The sequence below is a fragment of the Camellia sinensis genome, chromosome 11 (assembly GCF_055761805.1).
Source record: "Camellia sinensis isolate YWXY chromosome 11, ASM5576180v1, whole genome shotgun sequence".
NCBI classification, from domain to species: domain Eukaryota; kingdom Viridiplantae; phylum Streptophyta; class Magnoliopsida; order Ericales; family Theaceae; genus Camellia; species Camellia sinensis.
The window spans coordinates 106,000,156-106,008,687 of NC_138971.1; the positions used below are offsets into that span (position 1 = coordinate 106,000,156).

At 32.3% G+C, this 8,532-nt stretch overlaps 2 long non-coding RNA genes across 2 annotated transcripts in view; both read right to left on the bottom strand.

Moving 5' to 3' along the window:
- Positions 1 to 4,968, bottom strand: part of LOC145802065 (uncharacterized) — a 225,703-nt gene extending 220,735 nt beyond the window's left edge. Inside the window, exon 1 of the long non-coding RNA XR_014344299.1 lies at positions 4,870 to 4,968. This is a non-coding gene — a long non-coding RNA (uncharacterized LOC145802065). The remainder of the gene's footprint in view (positions 1 to 4,869) is intronic.
- Positions 3,548 to 4,347, bottom strand: LOC145803199 (uncharacterized). The gene is made up of 2 exons (XR_014345322.1): positions 4,209 to 4,347; positions 3,548 to 3,747 (listed from the first exon to the last, which is right to left on the bottom strand). It is a non-coding gene; the product is annotated as an uncharacterized LOC145803199 (long non-coding RNA).
- Positions 4,969 to 8,532: the final 3,564 nt, after the last annotated feature.

An 8,532-nucleotide genomic window follows, 5' to 3' on the forward strand; every position in this document is an offset into this window, starting at 1 on the left:
GAGTTTTCTGGTGTGTTACGTTAGAGTATTAGAGTGTTACGTTTGGGAAAAGTATATTAAGAAATTTTTTTGAAGTGTTACATTTCAAAAGGCAAAAAAAAAAAAAAAAAACGCTAAATAGTTTTTTAATGTTGGAGTGTTACATTTAAAAAAAAATACACTAAAAAGTATTTTTAGAATGTTACATTTGAGTGTTACATTGGAGTGATGGAAACGTGATCCAAAAGTTGGATCCAACTTCCTTAAGATGGCGTCGCATAATGAGGAATGGTAGAAATATCTACCAAATCACACCAAAATTTAAAATATGATCTTCCGGTAAGACTATCAAAACAAGCAAGATCTGTTAGTATATTAGAAAAATCTATGGGACTGATTGAAATACCTAATTCTCATATAATTTGACTATATGAGAAAGAAGTGTATAGTTAAGGGTTTTCTCCTTACTTTTTCATAGAGATAGAGATGGTGATAGTGATAGAGACAAGGACTTTAAATACAAATGTAATTGGATTTGTTCTAAAAAAGTAAATGATAAATATGAAGTACAAAAATTAAATACAAAATATAATTTGATAAAATAATTAGTGATATTTAATTAATTTAATTTTTTACAAATATATTCTATTGATATATCTTAAAAAATAAATATTTTAAATTATCAAGATAAAAAATTGGAAATAAGTCCCATTATGCACACAATACCCCAATTTCTAGAGATAGAGATAGAGATATAATAACGAGGGCCTTCTAAGATACAGATAGAGATAGAGATGTAATAATGAGGGCGTTCTAATTACAAAACCTATATATATATATATATATATAAATCAAGGAAAATGAGATTTCTATTGAGAAGTCCTCCAATATTTCCAAAGTCTTAAACTAAATTTTTTGAATTTCGGTAAGGGCTTTTAGTCTAAAAATCCAACATCAAACTTTTTTTGCCCAAAGATCTAGGTGCAAAAAAACTTTGTCCATAAGAACATGCTAATGTAAAATGTCCAAATTACCCCTACATATACATATACCTAGTTGGGATCTTTCATTTCTCTCACACACTATCCTTCTCATCTAACCCTAATCAATCTCTCTCTCTCTCTCTCTCTCTCTCTCTTAACTTCTTCAAAGTTGCCCTCCCCCCGTTGTGCCTGTCAGTCTCTCTTTCGCCCTTTATTGTCGCCGTCTGCACCAATCTCGATTAGAGATTTCAATTCTTCCACGGCGGCAGAGCCAGAGTTAGTCACGACAGCGCTGCCCACTGACTAAGTTCACTGGCTCATCCATAGATAGAAATCCGTAGTAGAGTTGGCGTCATCGGTGGTGGTGCTGTCTTTGACAACGATGTGTTAAGGAAGCGAGTCAACACCAGTCTCCGACAAAGACATCTGAGATCTGCTATATCTCTACCACCATCCAGATCTACAAATAGTTGAGGCCCATCATCTTCTTTGTTCGGCGATGGAAATGACTTATCATGTGAACGATGAGAAGGTTGATTGTGTGGTACCAAAATTAAAGCTTCATTCGCTCTTTTATTTTATGATGTGTTCAACACAAGATCTATATCTATTCACCTTTGACGATCTCTAAGTTCGGCATAGCTGAATCATAGACAACGGTGGTATTGCCTTCGATCTAAAATGGAAGTGAGATTAGGTTTCTGAAGACGCCTTGGAGAAAAATTGCAGATTCAAGTCCATCTCCGATCACACCAAGAAGTCTCAGAAGGTACAATCGGACTCTCTCTGTCAGGCTCCTAACCTTTGTAAAACCTATTAAAGTCCTTGACTTTTGAATTCTTTCAATAAAGTCCCTCAAATCCTTATTTATCTTCAATTTTAGTTATAGAGTTGAAAATGCGCACCAACCGAAAACTCAAAAACCTTGATTGAATCCAGAACTTAGGAACCATTTCTAAAACCCTAATAATAATTAAATTAATTTTCTAAGTATATTTTTCATACAAGAAGCCCTAGGTTTCCGATTCTCAGTATAATTCACCGTTTAATTCAAAACAAAGAATTTTTAACCGAATTGAATTTCGAAACTTTAAATAAATTAAATACTACACTTAGTTAAATGTTCAAATTCATAAATTATGATTTTGGTCCTCACATTTTTCTTGAATCACATGTTGACCTCAAACTAGTACCATTACATATATATATATATATATATATAGACTTGTACCTTTATTGAATAAATGATTTTGTACACAAAATATCTTCAAATTGTACACAAAAAATAAAACAAATTCCCTCAAATCCACTAGAATAGATATATATATATATATGTACTTTGGAGACCAATTTGCTTGATTTTAGGGAGAATATTTGATCAAGGTACAAGTTTGAATATATATATAGATATATAGATATATATTGGACTTGTAACCAATTCAACCTTGATTAATCAAAACCTTAACTAAATCGTGTTTAAAGGTGTAATTAAGGCTCTAATCATCATACATTTTCATTCCATCCTAACTAAATCTAAGCATATTCAATTGAATTAGAACTAAGGACATTTTGGACTTTTCACCATTCTTCACTACAACAAATTTGGGATTTAAAGACGAAACAAATTTGTCCCAAAATGTATATATTTCGTCACCCAAACTAATTACGACGAACATTTTTCGTCACCCGTTTTGTCGCCAAAAGGTCGTCGCTAAAGGGTCTTAGAGACGAAAAAAAAATTCGTCATTGAAAATGATAAATTTATGACGAATTTTTTTGTCTCCAATACACTTTGTTGGGAACATACTTGTAAGTAATTAGCGACAAAATATTTTGTCATTAAAGGAGAAATTAGAGACAAAAGTATTTCGTCATAAATATAAGAAATAGAGAAGAAATAATTTTGTCAGATTTAATATAAATGAAGATGAAAATTTTTTGTCAAAGAAGCTACCAATAGAGACAAAAACAAATTCATCATTAAAAATGATAAATTTGTGACGAATTTTTTGTCTCCAATACACTATGTTGGGAACATAGTTGTAAGTAATTAACGACAAAATATTTTGTCATTAAAGGAAGAAATTAGAGACAAAAGTATTTTGTCATAAATATAGGAAATGGAGACAAAATAATTTTGTCACGTTTAATATAAACGAAGACGAAAATTTTTTGTCAAAGAAGCTACCAATAGAGACAAAAACAAATTCATCATTAAAAATAATGAAATAATGTCAAAAAAAAATTCGTCACACATTGAGGGTAATAGTGATAAAATGTGACAATATTTTTTGTCATGACGAATTCATTTAGCGACGAAATAAAAAATTCATGACAAAATTAATCATCCACCTAAGCTAAATAAGACACAAAAAAACCTTCTTTAGGGATGAAAAATTTTGTCAATAATTTAATAATATTTTTTTCCACATTATATACCTATTTTATCAAAATCTAAATTTTAGTTCAACAAATATGACCCTGTTCATGTTGAAACCTGTTGAATATAACAATTCCATCACAACGTAACCTAACCTGTTATCAACACATTTACGAATTAACAAAATGAAGATATCCATTCATCATTACAAATAATTTCATCCTAATACAATAAAATAGTGAAATATCCACAAAATATCCAAAAGTTATAACTTGTTCAATTCTACCAAAAATCCAACAATAACTAGTGCAACTCCAAAAAGTATGTGTATCCTTATCAAACAAAAATGAACATTCAAACAAATTACATCATTGTTGCACGTCAAAAATGCCACCCTAATCCAATCTGCAAAAAAAATAAATTAAAAGTTTTAGTAATTAATCAATTATGCAAAAGATTAAAAACATTAGTAACTCATCAATTTACAATTAGATCAATTATACAATTTATCTCTGTAACAGACTTGTTTTGAGATTATGAGAACAAAAAATTAATTTTAAGGCTAATTCACAAATGGTGCATCCCATTAATGTGTCGTAAGTTCATACAACTTATATTGGTCCCTCCTAAGGTGTTTCTATTGGTTCCTGTACAAATCTATAGTTGTGTGATAATTTAGCATTTCGATGGCTTTTTTTGAAGTTTTAAGTATAGAGAAAAAAATATATTTTTTAGACTAATTCACAATTTATACATTCCGTGCACCTGTACAAATTGGATGTCATATGCATGTTTCCATTACTTCCTAATTCTTCAAACATGTATTCTTTTATAAAATTTGTTATATTAAAGTTAATATACTTTACCAAGAAGTATGTCCACTTGTGGATGAGTCCCCTCCACTTCCAAAGTGTCCAGTGAATCATTTGGTCCTCAAAAAGTTGACAACATCAGCCATTATCTCCCTTTGCTTCTTCTTACCCTCTTCAAGATCTTCTATTTTATTGTTCTGCGTTTGTATTTGTTCCTTCTGTGTCTCTATTTGCATCTCAAGGTGGTTCAGATAATCATTTGTTTCAGCATATATGGTAGTGGTCCTCCTAATAGAGGATCAAGGTCTCATGCCAAGTCCCTTCACATAGCCAGACCTTGGCTTTAGGACTTTGATTGATAGCTCTTCTGTAGTCAAAGGGGTTGATCCCGGCTGTGAGAGGTGATCATCCTGTGTGTATATCATAATTTCCTATCAAATATAAAAAAGAAATAAATAATTATTAGAAAATTAAATAAGATTATAACAAATAGTATTCTAAAATTTTGTTAATAAAAATTGCAATATATACTCACATAATTACACTGAGCTTGAGATGAGATCCACTCATGTGTTTTCTCATTATAGTGAGTTTCCTTGTACAACTCTGCTAGATCAGGTAGCATCTTCTTTTCTCGTGCGTAATTCGATAGTCCAAATATTCAATAAATAAAGCTAAGAATCTAATATAATTCTAAAAGTGCAAGGATACGTACCAGTTTTTCTACTCTAACAGGGATTGACCTAGAACCACACCTATGTTTTGTATACATCCTTTCTCTGTTCACGATGTTGGCCTTTGATTGTTCCTATAAGGAAGAATGACCAATATAACAATGACATGTATCATTAGTAAGACAAATATGTTGGCTTTTGATTGTTCTTGTAAGGAATAATAAACCAATATGATAATGAAATGTATCACTAGTAAAACAAATTTAAAGCTTGATAATAAAGAAATTGCATTGTTCCTCTCTATCATTTTCCTATATATCATTTCAACTTAAAAAATATTTCAAATTATTCACTAGTTTCATTCAATTCTTTGAAAAATAGATTAGAGGACTTGTTGAGATTTCATCATAAGATGGTTTTTCTGGGTGAAAAAAGAAAAACGAGTAATTTACACCATTCACAAATAGGGGGCATATAAGCATGGACAAGATAGATTGTGAAAAAATCCATTTACATTTCACAAGATATGGAACAATTACTGATACCAAACTCATAACCCTTTCTTTCTTCCACAACTCTATCAAATCTGAAGTTCTGTCTCAATACCCTATATTAGTTACTTAGCTAGTTGCTTACCATTATCATGAAACTTTAGACCAAACCCAAGAACAAACAGAAAATTAATACAATCATAGAAACTGAAATCTTAGTTTTTTATTCTATGATGTGAAAGGTGCACTTTAAGGAACTATAAATTAATCTCCTATTATGCGAGCCTTCCAATCCATGTTTAATAGTTTCCCTTTCTCATTTTCCCACTTATTTGGTTTTTATTATGCTCCACTTACATGCCTAGAAGGTAAAGGGAAAAGAATACATATGGAATTTCATAGCAAATTGATTGTGTTCTTTCTAGTTTTTTTAGAATCTCTTCCTATTCTAATCAAATTCTTTCTTCGCTGATATAATAAAAAAAAAATGAAAATGTTATCAGAAATTCTTTAGTGTTCCACTTTTTATCAATAAGATCTATCCACTTGGTAGGATCAACATTCTTTGGTGGGTGGTTTCTTGCATACTCCTCCCCTTTAGCCTCCTTCAGCTCCATGAATTGTTTGTGCAGCCTATAGATATGGTTACTCAATCTCCGACCAAATTTTGTGTTCATTGCCTTCTCTATATCAACAGGGTCTCCTTGTAAATCAAATTGATCCTACAAAAGATAGATAAGTCATAGATAATTCTTATAAAAAATAAAATAATTACAATAAATAATTAAGATTTCTAACCTATTATAAATATGAGTAAAATGTCCTATAATAGAGTAGACAATGAACTTACATTCAAGCGTTGAAACGTCGCCTCCTTAACGGAGGCATTAACATACTTCCACTTATGAACACTTGGATCTGGTAAACGAGTTCGCACTTTTGCACCAATCTTTGAGGCTAGTTTTGAGGCATAGTCCCCTACCGGTGCACAAAATTCTGGAGGGATAGGCACGCTAAGCTTTCCATCTCTATCAATAAGGCCTTGAACCTCTTTGCCTCGAGTCGGGCCACAAGCATGCTTAGTAGCTGATATTGTGAAGCCATAATATTGAAATAGTATGTGAACAAATTTAATTAAGATCTCAAATCAATGTAAATAAAGAGTGTGCCTTACCAATAGTATTACCAGCAGTCATCTCAAGTTGAGGCTCCACATTGATTTGAGATCATCGTCATTTTCAAATAGCCACCTCAGCCACCTCAGGACGTGAAGAGGTATACCCCTCTTCTGATGCGTGGGTCAATGCCTTATGATGAGATTGTGAACGGGCTCTTGATGGTATCTCTAACAGCTGAATAACATAATAAAATATGAATATATGTACAAAGATATACATGTGTATGTGTGTATGAATTGAAAGTAACAAGAAAGAATATATTTCACAATGCATAAATGCATAGTACCTCATGCTCAAACGAATCATAGGATTCAGTGTCACTACCATCTTCAGCCTCTGACGGTCGATAATCATCGTCATTTTCCTCAATTGGTATTTATTTTTCCTTCCTCAATTTCTTATGTTGAACCGCAGCCTTCAAACAAGTTATTATATTCTTCACTCCTAGAGCATTCATTCTCTCATGGTTTTTATGAATATTCTTCATTCTTTGTTTCTCATAGTTCGTTACCTTCTTAGTTGCGGTACTTGGTTTGGTCAATTGCTTTTTTGTAGCGTCCATTTTGCCTAACTATAAAGCATAATTGAACATTTTTTTGGTGGATATGCATAATTGAACATTAGATGTAAAGAAAAAATAATTATATATTTCTATACATAAAGCATAAAGCAACAACAATCTCAACAAGTGGATATGTCATATAGGCTCTAAATCATTGAAATATGGCTAGAGTGAGATGGATGATTTTTGTTTTTACCATTTACTTATCATAGAACAAATTAATTATAAAGCCATCAGACAAATAATATGACCAATCAATGATAAACCTACATAACAGTGGATGAACCCAACAACTGAAATTCAACTACATTAATTAAGAACAATGTTCATATAGAAAGTGCAAAATAATTACAAATCCTAGTCTACATCAAGATCCATATCGTAATCCACATCAGGTTCGTCACACTCTTCATTTTGTTTGTCAACTCTATTCTCTATCATTGTTTCATCAGATGACCTAACCCTTGTAACAACTTCTGCTTCAACACCATCTCTATAACATTGAACATTAGGGCCGATGTCGATTGGAACAACATCGATAATATTTTCTTGTTGGAACACATCATTTTCTTCTGGTTCATCTAATGATTCTCCATCACCTACCTCTGGTACATCAAAGACACCCCTATGTTGCACTTGTTGAACGACTTGCCAAGGTTGTCCCCATTTGGTATCATTTAGGTAAAAGACTTGCTTAGCTTGGCTAGGCAAGATGAAAGGGTCGTGTTGATACCACCGACTTGTGACATCAATACTTATGCAATAATCATCGGTTCGCAATGTTCTACTTCAACCTGTGTTTCCTGTGTTGTACCATTCACACTGGAATAATACAACTTTGTTATGACACATGTACTCCAATTCCCAAACATTGCACAAGTGACCATAAAATTCATGCGTCACTCCCTTATGATCCCCTTCCGTAAGCACACCACTATTCTGACTCTTACGGCGATTGTCTACTTCTCTTGTACGAAATCGTACGCCATTGATTATGCAACCTGAGTACTCTTTTACTAGCAAATTCGGGCCATTTGCTAGCGACCATAAATCATTGGTTGCCTCTGGTGACTTTTCTTCTCTCAATATATTTATCTATAATCACATATAACGTACATCAAGATAGTAAGAATAAATTCATAAATGATCAAATCTTATACAAATTTTTAATCATGTCTTAAAATTGAAAATGCCTTACCCGCTCTTTGAACCACTTGGGAAACTCTTGTTGTTGTATACGGGTTATGCCTTGGTCAGATGGAGTCCGTAATAGATTTTTGTGTATCCTGCTCAAAAGAATGTGATTATTATGCACTGCTAACTACATTAACAAAGCTAAGAATACACATATTTAAATGAAAAACATACTCTAGATACTTCTCTATCTCGGGGCTATTGTTCAACAAGAACCAATGAGCCATATCACGATATTCTTGTGACATATCAGCATCTCTTGTGATTAGGCCAATAGGA